This window comes from Dasypus novemcinctus, chromosome 14 (genome assembly GCF_030445035.2).
Source record: "Dasypus novemcinctus isolate mDasNov1 chromosome 14, mDasNov1.1.hap2, whole genome shotgun sequence".
Lineage (NCBI taxonomy): Eukaryota > Metazoa > Chordata > Mammalia > Cingulata > Dasypodidae > Dasypus > Dasypus novemcinctus.
Window position 1 is genome coordinate 61,169,231 of NC_080686.1, and position 20,086 is coordinate 61,189,316.

The window sequence follows — 20,086 nt, forward strand, 5'->3', positions numbered from 1 at the left end:
GGAGGGGGGGAATAAAATAAATAAATAAATCTAAAAAAAAAAAAAAAAATACCTTATATAAGAACTACTAAGAAGGACTCTGCATATTGTCTAAAATGTATAATGATTCATTTGAAACCAGTTGCTTTTTTATTTATCAGAATTATAAACAAGTAAAAGAAACTGGTAATTAGCTAACAATACACACAAAAAAAGAGATGCTCTAAGGCTATGAAGTTCCAACATCAATATCTGTAATCTTAAATCATCCTGAATCAACAATGTAATTAGGCATATGATAAACTGGACAATAAGAAGAAATATTCATAACTAAAAATGTGATAATATTTTAATACCTTATCATAAACTGGGACTCAACATTTTCTAATAGTCATGATATCATGTAAAGAAATTTGGTTTACTATACCTCTTAAATTCTGTTCATTTATATATATTGCTTAAAAATTAAGAAGTTTTAAAAAGTTGTAACACTGTGATTATACTAAAAGTCACAGACTCTATGCTTTGGATAGACTGTGTGGTATGTGAATATATCTCAACAGAACTGCTTTAAAAAATACAAAATAAAGAAATAGATTCACCTAGCAAAAAAAAAGTTAGAATTGTAAACTAAAATGCACACAAATCATAACTGGACACCAGATTGAATTCCTACAAAACACTACATTAATCCCATAATAGTTACAGTTCCATTATTGCCAGTAATTTAAATATAAACCTCTTCACTCACCAGCATTATAAAAATACAAGCCTTCAAATGTTTAAATTACCCCAATTTTAAATTATTATTTGATTTTAGCCTAGTTTTTAAGTTGCATAAATTTAATTGAAGATTATTATATTCCTGTTCATGAACACAAAGATATAGTAATGGAGATGGAAATTATTTACTCTGAAAATTCTAACTGCATGACTGTTAAATCACTTACATACGGCCAAATGATCTACAAGGAAACAGGGAGGTCCTGAAAATGTGTACTCATATCCATTTTCAACTACTGCAGAGGTGACACAATCAATCAAGTCATTACTGAAACAGAATGGGAAGAGAAGGCACTGAGTGAATAAAGGTGACTTCTTTAGTCAAAATGAAAACTAGACTATCACCATCTCTTATTAAAAGCAGCCAACAGCTGTAGATGGATAAAAAGTATTTGCTACTATCGACTCTAAGGTGTTCTCAGTAAGGTGGTTCTAACTTCGGATGCTATCTACATTACATTCAATATACAGAAGAATACAGGAAAAGGCCAGTCTATTATTATATAAAATAATCCAATAATAACAAATCCCCTGAAAATGAAGTTCTTCAACAAAGTTGACCTGGACACAAAGGGAACTGAGTACATTCTGGTCTGCTCTGCAGAGGTTAGGTGGTAATTATGGAGGCAGAAACATTCCTTAGCAATCCATCACTAGCACAGAACTAGAAAAGGTAGGCAAGGGACGATGCCTGCCCCACAGGAAGAGGTCACCAAGTTAACTGATACAGAAAGCAGTGCTCTACATTCTGCTGGAGGAGCAGACACGTGTGGCCCCACGTATGGGTTGGTGAAGTGGATGGTCACCACTCCATCCAGTGTAAGCAAAGAAGGTCAGGAAGCTTATTGTACCTTACCTAGAAAAGTAGGAGGAACATCCTGAACAGAGGTACAATGAAAAAGGAATTTACAGCCTGGAACATCACTCTAAAGTTCCTATCCTTTTTTTACTCATAACAACAAAAGTATGTTATCAGAAACTTTCTCAGTATTCTAAAAATTCTAAAGAAACACAACTGCCTTGGAGTATAAACATTAACACAAAATAGGTCAACATGTTTATTCAATCACTTTGTTCCATTAAGTAAGTCAATGCTATGTATTACCCTAGAAGTGCAATATATCTAGTAGAGCCCCAAGATCATATAACCTTTTCTGCATATTGAATTCACTGTCAACCAAATCACCTAATGTTTTTTGTGGGGTTTTTTTGAGGTACCAGGGCCAGGGATTGAACCCAGGACCTCCTATGTGGGAAGCCAGTATTTGGAGCCACATCAGCTTCCCTGAGTTGATTGGGTTTTTTTGTTTTTTTGTTTTTTTTAGTTTGGTTTTTATTCAGTTGTTTTGCTTGTTGTTTGGGGTTTATTTATTTATTTATTTTTCAGGAGGCACCGGGAACTGAACCAGGACCTCTCATGTGGGAGGTGGGAGCTCAAATACTTGAGCCACATCCACTCCTCTAAATGCTTTGTATACACTCCATTAATCCATGTCTCCACCCAGGCCCGACCTCCCTGCCCATCCTTCTGCACTGGGAAAGAGAGTGAAGGGTAGTCAAACCTGATATATGCTTAATCAATTAACTCAATAATCTTGGATTGAATCTATTGCTCCAACCTGCAATATCTTTCTACATCCTGATTCTGCCATTTAATAATATTTACTATCCCACCATTCATCATTACATATCAAATTCGAAAAGTTGTTTTCTTTGTCTTAATAAGTCATTTATAAAAGATATTCAAGCTCTGAGAGAAAGAATTCAAACCTCCAACAGCCAAATCTATTTACAACAATTGAGGGAAAGACTTCATAAAGAAGCAGATTTTGAACTAAGCTAGGGAAAATGATTACAAACTAGCACAGGGGCAAGAGTGTAATAATACAAACAGAAGAGCAGCAGCAGATATCTACTAATGCTATTCTTATTAAGAAGAGGGAATTGAGATCATCAAAAAGCAGCAGGGTAGAGAAGATTGACACCAGCAAAGACAGAGAGGCAGCAGTGAGCTTCCAGCCTGATTTAAGTATTTCTGATGGGAAAAAATTAGGATAGATTAGGAAGGACATGCCTCTACCACTGGACTGAATATTTATGCATTTAAACTCTTATCAAATAGCCAAAAGAACTGTACATGGAACATGCAAGGGGTAGAGAAAAACATCAGTTTCAGTGAATTATTTATAGGAGAGTCTTTGGTCATAATTTAATTAATAAGCACAACTGCTAGGGATTTCTACTCTAACAGGATCTTTAGCCCTTCATAAAGCAAACTTTCATACTGTTTACTACTTTCGATCAGCTGCATTTCTGCTAATGTTTTGGGGAAAGTTTGCTTTTTTATTTCTTTATTTGTTTTTCAAAACCATAAGTATATAACGGTTCATTATACTTGTATAGTTAGGTTTGATCTGCCATCACTAGTATCTTTGAAATCTTTTTAACTATTTTCCGTGTTAACTGCAGGTTTGTTTATTAATTTCAAATAGCAAGGGATAAAGTTTGTTCATTTTCCAAATTTAGGTTTTTTGTTTTAGAGGATAAAGGATGTTCCCAGCTGAAGGTTTGCAAAAAGTCAAGACTTCTTGACAATCTTTTTTTCAGTTTTCCTGTGTTACTCCATATTCACTTTATCTAAAATTGTAACAAAGTTTCAAGAAAGGTGTTCTTTTGAAATTCTATAATCTTGTGGGGAAAAAATGTGGTATAAAAACTAAAATACTTAACAATGTCCTAATGAAGGTTTCCTGGAATTCACTTCAACAAACTTTGATTTTTATTCTCAATCCATTTTATATCATTTTTCTAACGAACATATTTATTCAACATTTTCATTATTGTCAATAATTGGCATTACAATAATTAATCTGCATTGATTAAAGTATCAAATAAAAAACACCAAAGCACCCATTGAAAGGAACATTCCAATATATTTATTATTATTTCAGTTAATTATTCTTGGTCAATTGCTTATGTTTTTCTCTCTATAAACATACTATACCCAATAAATTCGACATAAAGTTATAAATATTATTGTTTCAAAATTTTTTATTCTCAGAAAACATGTCCTCAATCAAATAATGAAATTTAATTATAAAATCTCACTATTTTCAGGATCACAGAAAAAAACATGAAACAAAAGGGATGTTTAAACTAATTACCAGTCTTAAATATGTAAGAGTAATACTGTAAATTCAGTCTTATAGCATCCGAATACATTTTCTAATTTCCTTCACTTGTTACTTTAACTTAGTTTACAATTCAAAAATTTCCTTGCACTGTACTTTCCCAAAGAGGACTAGGAAAACAAATTTTACTTAAATCACTTAATCATAGGCTGGTTATTGAGTTTGTAAAATATTTAGATCTTTTGTTTCATTTTTATCTGCTTTTAACTGATAACGCTTTGTATTAAGCTAAAGATCAAAATGAATTAAGTTCCTACCCTTTGGACAGATGACTGCAAGTTGTGGTAAAGCATCAATTCTAGACCACTTCATCAAATCTGACCCAATCCAGTACCAGAAGAAGATTTTTAAATATTAAGGTATTTACCTTTGGTATACAAGATTCATTTACTCAACAAGTATTTACTCTGTACCAACTATGTGACCAATTTACCATCCTTGTGCTTCATGAACCCTAGGATAACAAAGTTGAAGACTCTTCTAAAAGATTTAATCTAACTATAGTACCAAAGAAAAAAAAACCTCGATGCAATTTACCAATAATGCTAAAATATCCCTATGTAAATGGTAGTAAAAATACACAAAGTGCCACGGGAGTACAGAGGACAGAGCCTCTATGCAGATGTCACTGAGTACACCATCACAATGACTACAATTCTCTCTACCCACATCAATCAAATACAGGCATTTCATAGACAGAATAGGAAATCCAAGAACAGCGCAAAGCTTTACATCTAAGTCTATGCAAACCTGGATTTCCAGAGGTTAAGGAAAAGTGGGAAAAACTCAAATATCTCCACTTTTCCACATGTTTCTAGCAAAGCAAAGGAAAGGCATGCTCGGTATGACAACTGAAATAATTCCATAAAATTTCTAGGTTAACTGTGGGCCTTAATAATTCCTACTGTTCCTACAGTTTAGTCACAGAAAGACATTAGCTTCTATTTATTGTCTCCAGCATGAGAGCCACTGTGTACACTCTATATACATTGTCTAAGGTTTACATCTTTCAAGGGTAGGTAATTTTATTCCCCCTCTTTGCAGGTAAGAAAACTGAGGGTCAGAGCAATCAGGTAAGTTTCCCAAAGTTGTACAGCTAACAAGTAGTTGGGCTGGGATATGAACTACATCTGTCTGAACACAAAGTCAGGCTTCTGAACACAAAATCAGGGATCTTTTCACTGTACCTCAGAGCCTCCCACATCCACAGAGTCTAATATTGAGGGAATAATTCCTCTTCTATAGTTACTTTTAACCTTTCTATATACAGATACATAAGGGAACTGATCTAAGACAATGTATATCCTTGTTTGAAAATAGGATCACATACGATTAGATGGCTAGCTAACAAGAGAAAGAGAGAGACACAGACAAAATGTCAGTGTTAATAAAAATTGTTTAATTTGACAGTATTCTCAGAAGTTTCCAGTGGCAAGTACATAAGCCATTTGACTGACATTATTCCAAAAAGCACAATTAGAGAAAAAATAAGCACATCTTGAGATCTTGGTAATACCATACAACCTCCACTATCTGATCTATTACTGTCCCTCTGGCTCACTTATCACACTGCTGGCCTCCTAATTAAGCTTCAAAGAGTCAGGCATGTTCTCACCACACAGACTTTGTACTCTCTGTTCCCTCTCCCAGAGAGCTTTTCCCTCAGATATCTACAGGACTCACTCCTTCATGTCCTTCAGACCTTTGCTTAAATACCTCCTACCTATCAAGGCCTCTCCCTGACCACTGGATTTAAAATTACAATCAGACCTTCATATTCCCCACTAGCATTCTCCAAAATACTAACCACCATCTTACATACCATAAAGTTTACTTGTTTTCATTTATTATCTGTCTAACCCAAATGGAATGTAAACACCGTCAAGGCAGGAATTTTTGTTTTATTCAGTACTATATCTCCTGCCCAGAGTACAGTGTCTGGCACTTAATAAACATTTGTTGTATGAACAAATTAACTTTATTATATAGAACCTAAAGACAAACTGTATTAGTTTCATTTCATCACTAAGGAATTCAGTTAAGGCTTCTTCAAACATATACTCCTACATTATTTTGTACATATTGAACTTTCTCTTCTTGCAAAATGTTTACCTCCTTTCCCTTACCCAACAATCTTCTTTTGATTGCTCTTTAAAAACTTAAAGTCAGTGCTTTACTTTTAAAGTCAAAGTTTGAATGAAACCAAACTGGTACAGAAAGAGTAGCTCTCATTTCCATAAACTGTTATTAATAAACAATCTTTTGAGAGCGAAATTCATAGTTCAATAATTAAAATTAAGATTTCACTAATGCTTAATGGCATTTCCTATATTAAATGGACACTAACATCCATTACATTGAATGGATTTGTTTAAAATTTCTAAATCTTTAGAAAACCTCCTGAGAAAATTGAGTTTCTTGTTTTGTACAGGGACCTTCTGTGATCAAATATATAAGACAATCACATTAATAAAATGTCCCTAATACAACAGAAATTTTAATTCCCCATTATACTTAAGCTTTAAATTATCTTTTATGTTTAATAAAAATCTCATATCCAAAAGAACTTATTATATTACTTTAAAATCTTTTTTCCTCAACAATAATCTTTTTCTCTAAAGTAAGTGAAGGCATATGACTCCCAATTATATGACATTTTATTATTTCAATTAAATAATTAACTGATACCAGCATCTTTTAATACTATCCCTACACATTTAGAAGAAGTAAATAACCTAGAGCTCAAAATACATAGTAAAACCATAGGAACAGCAGTTTTTCATTGCCAGCCCTCTCTATATAAACACTGAATGCAATTCTATGGAAGTATGGTTCCACATATTAAGATGAGGAATATGTCTGTTTACATGTGTCTCTTTCCTGCTCTATATACATTGGATCCTGTGTTTGCCTGTGATTAAGATTTACTTGGTATTCATATTAAAGTCCCATTTCCAAGATTTAAGCACACAGCCACAAAGATCTATTATGACAGTTATTAGTACAATCCTTGGTGTACCAAAGATTTGGGAGTTCATAAAATTTGAATCAATTTTTTATAGACAATTATAGGTAGTGAAATGATTTAAAACATTTCAATTTTTGTTGTGCTCTATTGAACCACAGTCTCATTTAAACGAGGGTATCAGGTGCAGAGATTTAAGTATCAACTTACAATAAAAAATCAATACTGATGTCTTAGCAGGGTGGCCATCTTCCTGCTCATTAAAGATTTGGTTAAGATACAGGGACTTTGGAACCATGTTGTTTATTGGGTTCAAGACATTTTTAGAATAAATGTCTAGCAAAAATATGCTAAGCCTGGATATTCAGCTTACAACAACATATAAGGTCCAAGAAATAAGTCCCAGATACTGTGGAATAAGATAAGCACAATTTTAAGTTTATAAAGCTGCAACAGGATAAATTATATAGGCATACTATTTTAGTTTTCTAGACTGTTCTAAGCAAATACAATGAAATGGGTTGGAGTAAACAATGGGAATTTATTCACTGATGGTTTTGATGCTGGGAAAAATGTCCAAATCAAGGCATCATCAAGGTGATGGTTTCTTCTCAAAGACTGGCTGCCGGCAATCCTGGGCTCCTCTGTCACATGGCAAGGCACAAGATGGTGTTTGCTGGTCTCTCCCTTCTCTTTCAGGTTTCATTGCTTTCAGCTCCTTGCCTCCATGGTTTTTTTCTCTCTGTCTGCATTTATTCTCTTATAAAGGACTTCAGTAAGAGCATTAAGAACCATACTGATTGAGATAGGATACACCTTCACTGAAGTAACCTCATCAAAAGGTCCTACTTAAACTGGATTTACACCCACAGAAATGTATTAGATTTAAAAACATGTTTTTCTCAGGTACATACAACTTCAAATCATCACATTCTACCCTTTGAACACCTAAAACATCGTTATTTCTATATACAAAATACATTCATTCCATCACAATATCCAAAAAGTCAGTACAAGTCTCATCAAAATCAGTGTAGGTGTGGTCTGTTCCTAGGGTGGACCTGTGAAGCCTAAAGAAGTTGCCTGCTTCAAATACACAAAGGAAGGACAGGCACAGGATAAATATTACATTCCAGAAAGGAAAAATTGAGGAAAACAGGGGTCCCAAACAATAGTGAAATCTGCAGGGAATACTCCATTAGATTTCAAGGTCAAAGAGTTATCTATGGAACAATGTTTGTCCTTGGGGTGATGGATTGGCAGGCTCACCCCATTACAAATGCTTCTGCAGCAGTCATGTTCTCTTTGAACACTGAGGTGAAGACTCAACCTTCTCCAAACATTGGGATGAGGGCCAGACTCTCCCCAATCCCTGGGACACAGGCTAATCCCTCTCAGAACATTGAGGTCACAGAACTCTTCCTGAACAACGGGGTGGAAGGTCCACCCTCTTCAAGTGATGAGGCAGACTTACCCTTTCCACACCAACTCTCTTGGCCGAAAAGATGTATTCAATTACACTTCAGCTTCCATGGATCCATCCTTGAAGTGATTTTTCCTTCAATATGTCCCTTTTCTGTCTTCTGTGCAAGTCAGGATTAGAGGTGCAGTTATTCAGGAAAGATTTGTGGAAAATTGTTTTGTCTGATGACAACAACAGTTGTCAGTTGTTCCATTCATACAAATCTCACAAAAAACTTCCTGGTCCAAACCATCAGACAAAACAATTTTCCACAAATCTTTCCTGAATAACTGCAACTCTAATCCTGATTTGCACAGAAATTACTAGCTAGTTCCATGTTCAGTTAAACCCTCACATGGAGCACTATTCTCCGGGTATTCACTTTCAGGGAACTCAGAATTTTCCATACATCAATTTCTGGTTTCTTTGTGTCCAGGAGTCCAGTTTTCAGCTTATCCCTTTCCTCTCACAATTTACTATAAGGAGTAAGGGGAAACCAGGCTGCACTTTCTACACTTATCTTGGAAATCTGCTGAGCTAAACATCCAACTTTATCACTCTCAACTTCTGCCTTCAATTCAACATAAAAACTCAATTCTCAATTTTGCCAACTTTAAAACAAGGATCATCTTTCTTCTAGTTTCCAATAACACATTCATCATTTTCTTCTTCTAAGGACTCATCAGAAATACCTTGAGCATCTGTATTTCTATGAACAGTCTCTTCAAAGCAGTGTAGGCTTTTTCTATCAAGCGCCTCATTAATTCTTCCAGTCTCTACCCATTATCCACTTCAAAAACTCTTTGCACATTTTTGGTATCTGCAAAGCAGCATCCCCCTCTCCTGGTACCAAAATCTGTTTTAGTTTCCAAGGCTACTCAAAGCAATACTATGAAATGGGTTGAGTTAAACAGTGGGAATTTATTTGCTTACAGTTTTGAGGCTGGGAAAATGTCCAAATCATGGCATCATCAAGACAAGCTTTCTTCCCAAAGGCTCCTCTATCACATGGCAAGGCACATGGCAGTATCTGCTGATCTCTCCCTTCTCTTCTGGGTTTCACTGATTTCAGCTTCTGAGTGCTCCTTTTGTGGCTCGCTCTGTGTCTGAATTTCATTCTGCTTATAAAGGACTCCAGCAATAGCATTAGGACGCATCCTGATTAAAAGTATCTTTCAAAGGAGAATTTAATGTTGACATTTATTCGCTCATTCAACAAAAAATTTATACTGCACGTGGTAGTTGGGAGCTGTGTGAACCCCAGAAAAACATATTCATGAACTTAATTCTTTTGAGTGTGAACCCACTGTAAATAGTACCTTTTGATAGGGTTACTCCAGTAACTCTAATCCTATTACTGGAGTCCTTCATAAGATAATGAAATTTAGACAGAGAGAAATGGCCACAGAGGGAGAACCCAGAAGCTGAGCATTAACAAGGGCGAGACCAGGAGATGCCACCATGTACCTTGCCATGAGACAAGCGAAGGACCAAGGACTGCGAGCCCCAGAACCCCACAGTATAGTGGGAGAAAGCACACCTTGATGATACCTTGATTTGGACTTTTTCCTAACCTCAAACCCATGAACCATTAAATTCCTACTGTTTAACTCAGCATAGTGCATGGTATTTGCATGAGCTGCCAAGGAAACTAAAACCATGTACTAGACACTGTTTTAGATATTGGGGATATATCATAAAGAAAACAGAGTCCCTGCCTTCAAAGAATGACTATTCCAATTGAGGTAGACAATAAACACATAAATGAACAGATACATAAAATATAAGATTAGGGAAGTGAACTTGGCCCAGTGGTTAGGGCATCCCTCTACCACATGGGAGGTCCACGGTTCAAACCCCAGGCCTCCTTTACCCATGTGCAGCTGGCCCATGTGCAGCGCTGATGCACGCAAGGAGTGCCCTGCCACGCAGGGGTGTCTCCCACGTAGGGGAGCCCCATGCGCAAGGAGTGCGCCCCAGAAGGAGAGCCGCCCAGCGCGAAAGAAAGTTCAGCCTGCCTAAGAATGGTGCCACCCACACGGAGAGCTGACACACCAAGATGACACAACAAAAAGAAACAGATTCCGTGCTGCTGACAACAACAGAAGCGGACAAAGAAGAAGAAAAAAGACGACACAGCAAATAGACATAGAGAACAGACAACCAGGGCGGGGTAGGGGGCAGGGGGGAGAAATAAATAAATCTTTTAAAAAATATATCTATATAAGATTGTTATAAAATCTAAGAGAAAACATAAGGCAGGGAAAGAAGAACAAATTCTATTAGTGCTATTTAATGTATAAAAGTCTGGTCAAACTTCTTTATTGATGAAGATGACAATGATGTTAGTAGTTAATCCTTATAGATTACTGTCGAAGTGCCAGGTACTATCCTAAGTACTGTACATATATTAATTCATTTAATCCTAAAGAATCCTATAAAGCGGTTAATATTAAAATAAAAATTTTCTAACATAGGAATAGAGAGATTGACTTGCCCAAGGTAAAACAGCAAGTAAATGGTAAAGCCAGGCTGTCCAGCTCTTAACCATTATGCTATATGGCCTCTCTGATAAAAAAGCATTTCAGCAGACAATTAAAGGAAATGAGGGAAGGAGGGAGCCATGGGATTATAAAAAAGAACAGGATTCCTAGCAAAAGGAACAGCCAGTACAAAGGTTGTTTATGAACCTACTTATAAACCTGAAGAAGACAAATATACAAATGCATTAAAATATTTGTAGAGTATCACTGGATTCAGCCTTAGAGTATATAATGGACACAATTCACTGAAAAATGGTTTAAATTATATCATTCTTTCAGTCAAGAATTTATCAGATAAAGTACTCAGGATTAAAATAAAAATAGGTACTGAGAGTATCTTAATGTGATAAAGAATTCCCTTCTTAAACTAAGTACTAGAATTACACAAGATGAAGAAACACACATTCTCAAAAATGGAAGTAAGACGAGGACATCTGTATACCATCCTGATGTATTTATATTGTACTGGATCCTTAACACACAATCTCTCTTTTAACCCTTCCATTAAACCTGTGAGGAAAGTATTATTATGTGCATACACACAAGAAAGTGACATTTAAGGTTTAGTATTTTGTCTGAAAGTCACCTAACGTGAAAAAAAGGGAAGAAATAAAACCTATGAATTTGTACAAATGGCATAATTAAAGACATTTATATACAAGAACACCAACTCAAAATTACTACAGGTAATAAATTTTCAGAAAGGCTGTAGGATATAGGAAAAATACAGAAAAGTGATTTCCTATCAATGCTGGAATGTTCAGTGGAAAGAATCGGTCTTGAAGCAAAATATGCCTGATTAAATTCAGGCAAACTAGCCGACCAAGTTAAATGAAAAAAGGAGTGCTGCTGAGTTTAGTGTCTACAGGTTCACTCTTGTAATTACACCCTTGTGGACACACCAGTGGCAGAGTTACTCAGCAACAAGAGCAATCTGAAGCAATCGTAAAATATCTGATCCTTATTCCTGGTTCTCAGACAGAAAAAAAAAACGACCATTCCAAACTATTTAAGAAGTTAAGAATCCTACTCCTATAAGTTCCAATTCTCTTCTCCCTTTGCTAACTACCTTGCTCTTTAGGTTTTGGCTTCCATCTTCTCTATTTGATTCTCTCTCTTCCTGATTCTTCTCTACCCTTTTTCTCCTCTTTTTTTCCATTACCTTAAGCACGTCCTTTCTAAATGCTTTCTCACCTCTCACCACCAGAGTTTTGTTTCAAGAGCATTCACATACCCTCCTTACTTACAAACAAATTTCTATGTTAAAGGCCTTATCTCTTCTTTTCCAATGAATTAGCAAATTAAGGAAAATTTCACAACTCAGCCTGTGTTATAATGTGAAAAATGGTTTGAAAACAGTGACTTCTGCATGTTAAAATATTACATAGCTTTTAAAAACTTATACCCTAAACATAACAGTATATTAAAGATTCTTTCATATTATTTTAAATATTTTTTGATAAAGTTCAAGGATTAAGAATTAACTTACTTAACAAATTTAACAGGTAATCTAAGAGGATTAGTGTCAGAAAGAAATTTATTACTTTAATGTCCCTCAGTAATATATTGCTTTTCCATTTGGACTTAACTAACACCTCTCATATAGAAATGATTCACAAAGGAAAGACAATCATATACAGTTTACTATCGCACAAATCAGAAACCAATTGTCACACAATTCTTTTAAATTCTTATCACATTATTAAAATTTTATCAGAAACAGATGTCACAGCAGCACAATTTTGATGGAATCAGTTAACTTTTCTTTCACTTCTATAACAAATTAAGCATTGCTCAGTTGATAAAAGTTGTAATGTCACAAGCCTTAAGGCAGTGTTAGGTGCTATAATTTAAACCAGTGTAGTGTAGAATTTATATGTTATTAGAAAGCAATTTATTAGCCTTCTTATTGATAATTATTTAACTGGTAAAGTCCAAGGTTCTTTTAAAACTTCCAATTAATTAAATATCTAAAACAACTAATAAAATGACTCAAAGAACTCTAAAAGTTTAATTAATATAGCAATATATAAACTAGCACTATAGCTCCAAAGGATGTGGAAAATATAATCATTAATATAACTTCCAAAGAACAATATAGGGAAATGATTTCTGTCCCTCAATATTGCAAAATGAAGAGATATAAAACTTAATGCATGTAAAGGAAAGATAATCTATACTAAAACAAAATTTAAAAAATAAATTGAAAGTGAAAAATGAAAGATTTGAAGCGCAATTTTTCTTTTGGGGAAAGAAATGACACATTTTGCAGGTAAAACATATTTCTTAAGTATTACAACTTCAAGAAAAGTCAAAGGGTTTTAACATCTGATACCCAATGAATATGATACAGCAACTTTCTCCATATCAATTCTGAGCAGTACTACCAAATTTATTTCTTAGAACCAGGGCCTCAGCCATTCTCGAACAGCCTTCCTCCGAAAAAAGTTCTGAGGTTCCAAGTCAAAACCCTCTCTTTTGAAGCCCTCACCAATATAATCAGTCCCAAACACATAACTTGCCATCTAGGAATGGTAAGATAAGTTCCCACATTAGGTTTTACTTTCTCTCCTCTCTTTTCTTCCCCATGTAGAAATCACCTTGGTGCAGGACTTCCCCGCCCTCCTCAGGAATGAAGGAGACATTGAGACATTCCCAGAAAAACAAAAACTGAGAGACTTCACCCTAGCAGACCTGCCCTACAAGAATACTAAAAGGAGTCCTTCACACTGCAATGAAAAGACACCAGATAGTAACTCAAATCTGCATGATGAAATAAAGTAAAAAAAAAAAAACAAAAAAAACATGTATAAATATAAAAGACTATATATATTTTTGTTCGTAATTTTTTCTCCTCTGATTTAAAAAGCAACTGACTAAAGCAATAATTATAAATCTGTACTAATGGACACCTCAAAAATATTTCCACTTAATATTCTACTTAATATTTTCCAAAGTCTCCCCAAATCTTCATGGGAAAAAAATTTAAATCCCACAGCATAAAACGCAAGGCTTTGTGACATGATCACTACTACTTTCCAGCACTCCATTCCCCATCTACACCCACAGTCCATTCTATAGTCTTGAGAGCTATTTAGGTTCTCAGATTGTTCCATGTTGCCCTTTACACATGCCACTTTCTCTAGATAGAAAAAGCTTACCTTACACAATACTCCCATCTCTATCCCAGTAAAAGACTTTATTCAAGATTCAACATTCGTATCTACTATACTTAACTCCTACCCCCAAAAATACTGAGTTTCATCATCCCAAAGACTCTAGACATAATTACCACAGTACTTAGCAAAATGTACTGTATAAGTATCTGCTTGCTGTCTACCTTTATGTCTTAAAAAAGGAGCATATGTCTGAGCACAGTAATGGTTTTTTAATCCTATTTTTTTATCCCTAGTATACATGCAAAGTGCCTGGCATGGAGTAGGTAGTTAATAAATGTTTGAAAAACAGGTGAAAGGATGAAGCAAGCTGCACAGTAATAGACATCTGGAGAAATCATTCAATTTTTCTATAACCAAAACAAATATCTGAATTGATAATCTAGTAAAACCAAAACACCAAAATAAATCTTTACTAACCCGTAATCTGTAAAAATAAATAAATAACTAATTGTGGTTCTTAATTTTTGCAGTTCATTCTTCAAAACATTTTCTTTAATTACAGTGAAAATATGGAGAATCTCCCCCAAAAGTTTTACTATCAGAAAATGAGTTTCTTTTAATTTTAATCTAGAATCCCCAAGTAACCTTGAAGCAAATTAAGCTACACAACCTATGACTCACCTTACTCTATATACAGAAAAGAGAGAAAAAGATATTAAGCCTTGCTTTATCTTATGGTACAAATTAATAGTATTAGAGGGATTTTTTATATATTATGGATTAAAATGTAAAAACTTGGACTCTTTTTTTAATGGAAAAGTAATGCTTAAATAACAACTTTCAATAGTCTTGCAAATGTGTTAAGAAGCTTTTGTAATAAAAAAAATTTTCAGCATACCTAAAAGAATGTATAATGTGCTATATCCTACACTGTATTTCTAAGGTCAGAAAAGGAAGTCCCATAGTTTATAGTATTTTCCCCTTTAGGTTCAACCTTCCCTCACACAGAAAATGGAACTAATAATAGTACCTCCCCTCCCCCTTATAGGATTGTTGAGAGGACTGGAATTTATTCATGTATTGCACTTAAAGTAATGCCTAGTAGACCCTTAGGTGGTTCATAAGTATGATGGATGGTATTCACATGCTTATGCGAGATGTGCCTCCCTCAAACCTTGTTACGATGTTAGCACATTACCTGTCTGACATGAAAAAATAATAATAATGACTAGTGCCTAATAAAATCCCTGTAAATGTTTATCTATTATTATGAAACTTTTTAAATTAAAGTTAATAGATCACATAGAACGTTACATTAAAAAAAAATAAGAGGTTCCCATATAACCCACACCCCACTCCCCCACCATATCATTTTTGTAAACTGTATTTTTTGGAAGATACATACATCACAAAAAAGATTACATTATAAAAAAACGTAAGAGGTTCCCGTATATGCCCCATCCCCCCACCCCATTCCTCCCACACCAACAACCTCCCCCATCATTGTGGCACATTCATTGCACTCGGCGAACACATTCTGGAACACTGTTGCACCACATGGATAATAGTTTACTCTGTAGTTCACACTCTTCCCGGGTACATTCAGTAGGTTATGGCAGGATATAAAATGTCCAGCATCTGACCCAGCAATATCATTTAGGACAACTCCAAAGTCCCAAAAATGCCACCTCATCACATCTCTTCTTCCCACTCCCTGCCCTCAGCAACTACCGTGGTCACTTTCTCCCCATCAATGACATAATTTCTTCTATTAGTAGTCACAAAAGTTTTACAGTAGAATATCAGTAAGTCCACTCTAATCCATATTTTATTCTCCATTCTGTGGGCCCTGGGATAGTGATGTCCACTCCACCTCTATATTGAGAGGGGGCTTAGATTCCACATGGATGATGGATACAATTCTCCTGCTTGCAGTTGTAGGCACTTTCAGTTCCCTGGTGTGGTGATTATCATCTTCACCTCCCTATTAGCTGACCTGCATAAGTCCAATGAGAGTCGCAACTCTGCTGAGGCTCAGAGCTCAGCTGGCACATGGACAGTCCAGAGATTCAATTCTCCTGGGTATACACCAAAGCTAGTACCAACCAAAAGTTCATTGAAAGTGACAGAAGAGGCATGTGTAGAAAGGTCACATTTGAGTCCAACTCCATCACTCTCAGGGACACAAATTCTAAAGTAGGGCCCACTGACATGGTACTGAGCTCAGAACCATTTGCCATGACCATATCCCTGTGGGCCTCCTTAGCCCTCAAGAGAACCAGTACATGGGGTTGTATCCACTTTGGCTGTTTCTAGGGTCCTCCTGAGGAGTGCGTAAGCGTGACCCCTCTGATGACCTCCTGACTCTTTTGAAGGACTCTTAGCCATATAAACTCATTTGACTTTGTTATTTCCCCCTTTTATTCAAGGTCAAAAAGCAGTTTATAACACATGATCCTACATGTGGGTTGAGATATTCTGCTGGTCTGAGTTGACCCTTTTATTCAAGGTCTTTTTCTATTTACATCACCAACTGGTGCTTGCTAGTAATCCCTTGGTGCCAGGAAGGCTCATCCCCAGGAGTCATGTCCCACACTGGGGGAAAGTAATGCATTTACATGCTGAGGTTGGCTTAGTGAGTGGCCATATTTCAGCAACATGGAGGTTCTCAGGAGGTAACTCTTAGGCACCCTGAAGCTCTAGGCCTAGATCATATTTCAGGCACACAGACTCATAAGCATAGTCATCATTATCAAGGGCTCATTGTTAGAAAATCCTTCTTTGTTGGTCTTTGCCGTTGCTCTTAGGGGATGGTTGCTGTTCCACTGGGGAGTGTGATAGAGGTCCCCTGGCTAGGAACTCAGCACTCCCTCAGCTGTCATTTGTAACTGTTATCTAAACATTTTTATGTCCCCTATATACCTGCCCTAGAGAACTCCCTCCCAACCATGTGCCCCCCCCTTCAATAACACCCCACACCAATGCTCCTCCCCTGCCACAGTCGAACCTCTCTGTGGTCCAAAACTTCTTCAACAAAGCCTAATATATTGCCAAATTCAATTAATAGGAAAATGAAATAGAGTGATGGGTTTAAAGATAAGAACTATACATACTAATTTAAAAAGACTAAGATAAAGTAAAAATAAATTGGTGTATTAATAAAAATGAATAATATTATAAAGATTTGTTTTTAACATTTTGCCTTTCATCATTGCAATAGGTGTTGCTCTTCACATACAGTGGCAAGGCACTTTCTTTCATTTCTTCCTCAGTGTCTATATGCATTCCTTTTCTAAAATTTTTTTCCTAATTTTTAATTTTGTCTTCAAAAAAGTTTTAGATCAAGTAATTCACATATACAATATAGGGGACTCCCATATATCCAATATCAAACCCTTTCCCCATTCCCCAGCAATGATCTTTTTACATGTCCATGTTACATTTGCTACAGCTGATGTACAGATCAGCTGTACACATGCCTCTTTGAAACACAGCTTTCAAACATGGTCCCATTTTGGTTTACATTATGGTTTATATTTTAGATTGTACAAAATTTCTAAATTTTTAGTTTCCTGATGTTTTACTCTATGGTTTACATTTTAGCTTACAAATTTGTATACATTTTTGGTGTACATTAACATTAACATGTCCTATATACATCATGACATGATCTTGTGGTGCACTTCCATTGCCCCCCAGTTGCCCTGCTTCCATCTATTCTTTACCTCTCTCCCCCTCCCCTCAGGGCCCACAGTCACTACTTGAGGGACCAGATTTACAGATACTTGCAACAATGCTGAGGGCTTGACATACTAGACTGCCCTAACCCATTGGGAGCCACTGATTCTCTCAAGGGATACAATTCTTTCCGTTTGAGAACATCAGGTCTCCCCAGGACACGGGTACACCTTCACACTCATTGTATGGTCTCCACCCAATGATTTAACAGACTATGACAAACTGAGCACTCACTCCCTAGCAGCATGCCCCCATGCCAGATGCCCCCCCCTTAAGTACCTTAAACATGTAATCCTTCCTTATTATATTTTCTAAAGAGTTTTCTCAACCTTACAGTTTCAACCATATACCTGAGATTCTCCCATATTCAACTGTTCCCCCCATCCCTCCCCCCAATTCCTTGCAGGGGAGGAATTATATAATTATTATGAAATGTCCAAGTCCCAAAAATGCTACCAGTAGTAAGTTCTTCAAAGAAAAAGAGAAGGTACCAGTCAGATTAATCTATATTTATTATTAATGTCTCTACCAAACCTATCCACACTTCTTTCAACTGATTCTCATTCCACTGAAAAAGGATTTCACTAGTATTATGCTACAAATTCACTATTAAATCACTTCACAAATGAAGTTCAGCACTCTCACACTTCCTTACCTTAACGCATGGTAGAAAAGTACAGTGGTCAAAACAGCAATGGTATTGGCATTTAGACAGACATACTGATCAACGGAATCAAATTGAGACTTCAGAAATAGACCTTCGCCTATATGTTGATATTTTACAAAGCTACCAAATCCATTCAACTGGGACAGAACAGTCTCTTCAACAAATGGTACTAAGAGAACTGGATACCCATAACCGAAAGAATGAAAAAGGACTCCATCTCATTCCCTATGCAACAATCAACTCAAAATGGATCGAAGACCTAAACACAAAAGCCAGGACCACAAAACTCCTACAAGATCATGTAGGAAAACATCTTCAACAGCTGGTGGTAGGAGGCAGGTTCTTAGTCCTTATACACAAAGCATAAACAACAGAAAAAAAAACAGATAAATGGGACCTCCTCAAAAATTAAACACTTTTGTGCTTCAAAGGACTTTGTCAAAAAGGTCAAAAGGCAGCCTATTCAACGGGAGAGACTATTTGTAAATCACTATCTGATAAAGGTTCAATATCCATGACATATAAAAAGATTCTACAACTCAACAATAAAAAACCAAATGACCAGCTTAAAAAATGGCCAAAAGCCCTCAGGGGGTGCCACCCCACACAGGAATGCCGGCCAACACGGCAAGATGACACAACAAAAAGAGACACAGAGGACAGAAAATAAGAGACTTAGCAAACCAAGGAGATGAGGTGGCACAAGAGAATGATTGCCTCTCTCCCATTCCAGAAAGTCCCAGGATCAGTTCCTGAAGGCACCTGTGTCAAGTAGACACAGAAGAACACACAGCAGATGGACAGAGAGAGCAGACAATGAAGGGAGGGGGGAATAAATAAATAAATCTTAAAAAAAAAAATGGGTAAAGAGTTGCACAGACATTTTTCCAAAGAAAAAATACAAATAGCAAAAAAAATAAAAATAAAACATAAAAAGATGTTCAACATCACTAGCTGTTAAGGAAATGGAAATCAAAACTGTAATGAGATATCATTTCATACCTATTAAAATGGTCACTATTAAAAGAGAAAAAGGGGGAGGTATGTCAAGTAGTTGAGCAACCGCTTCCCACATGAGAGGTCCAGGGTTCGGTTCCTGGTGCCTCCTAAAAACAGAAAAACAAACAACAAGCAAACAAATGAAAAAAACAATTCAAAATACCTTAGTAATTCAGGTGCTTTGCAAGCGGAACCACTTCTTCTGCCCTCCTCTCCATTCTGGGGTGGACCCAGGCAGCCACCACTTGGGAATGTAGTTAGTGTGGGCACAAAGCAGGATCAAGTGGCAGTCTGGGTTCCTGCCTGAGAGCAGATGGTCACTCTCCCATAGGGAGAGCAAGCTGACCAGCTTTTCCTTGGGTTCAGGGAGCATCCGGCTAGCTGCAGGGATTCACCTGCCATACCCATACCAATCCTGGTTGGATTCGTTGGCATCACTACCACAGACTTTGCTTTGGGCCATGACCAGGAGAAACAATTTTTGATGTAACAATCCAGATGTAAGAAATCCAGGTACAAGATGTTATATTCTCAGTAATGATATAATTGGTAATTCCACCTTTTCCCTTCAAATTCTTTGTGAACTCTTTGGGATTTGGTGTAGCAGTTTGATATGATTTATGAATTCCGAAAATAGATT

General features: G+C 36.2%; 1 protein-coding gene and 1 non-coding gene across 4 annotated transcripts in view; one reads left to right on the forward strand and one right to left on the reverse strand.

The window, feature by feature from the left end:
- STK3 (serine/threonine kinase 3) overlaps positions 1 to 20,086 on the reverse strand; it is a 296,968-nt gene that overhangs the window by 163,474 nt on the left and 113,408 nt on the right. The gene's annotated exons all lie outside the window — the stretch shown is intronic.
- LOC111763825 (small nucleolar RNA U13) lies at positions 15,148 to 15,250 on the forward strand. Its single transcript, XR_002796592.2, has one exon. It is a non-coding gene; the product is annotated as a small nucleolar RNA U13 (small nucleolar RNA).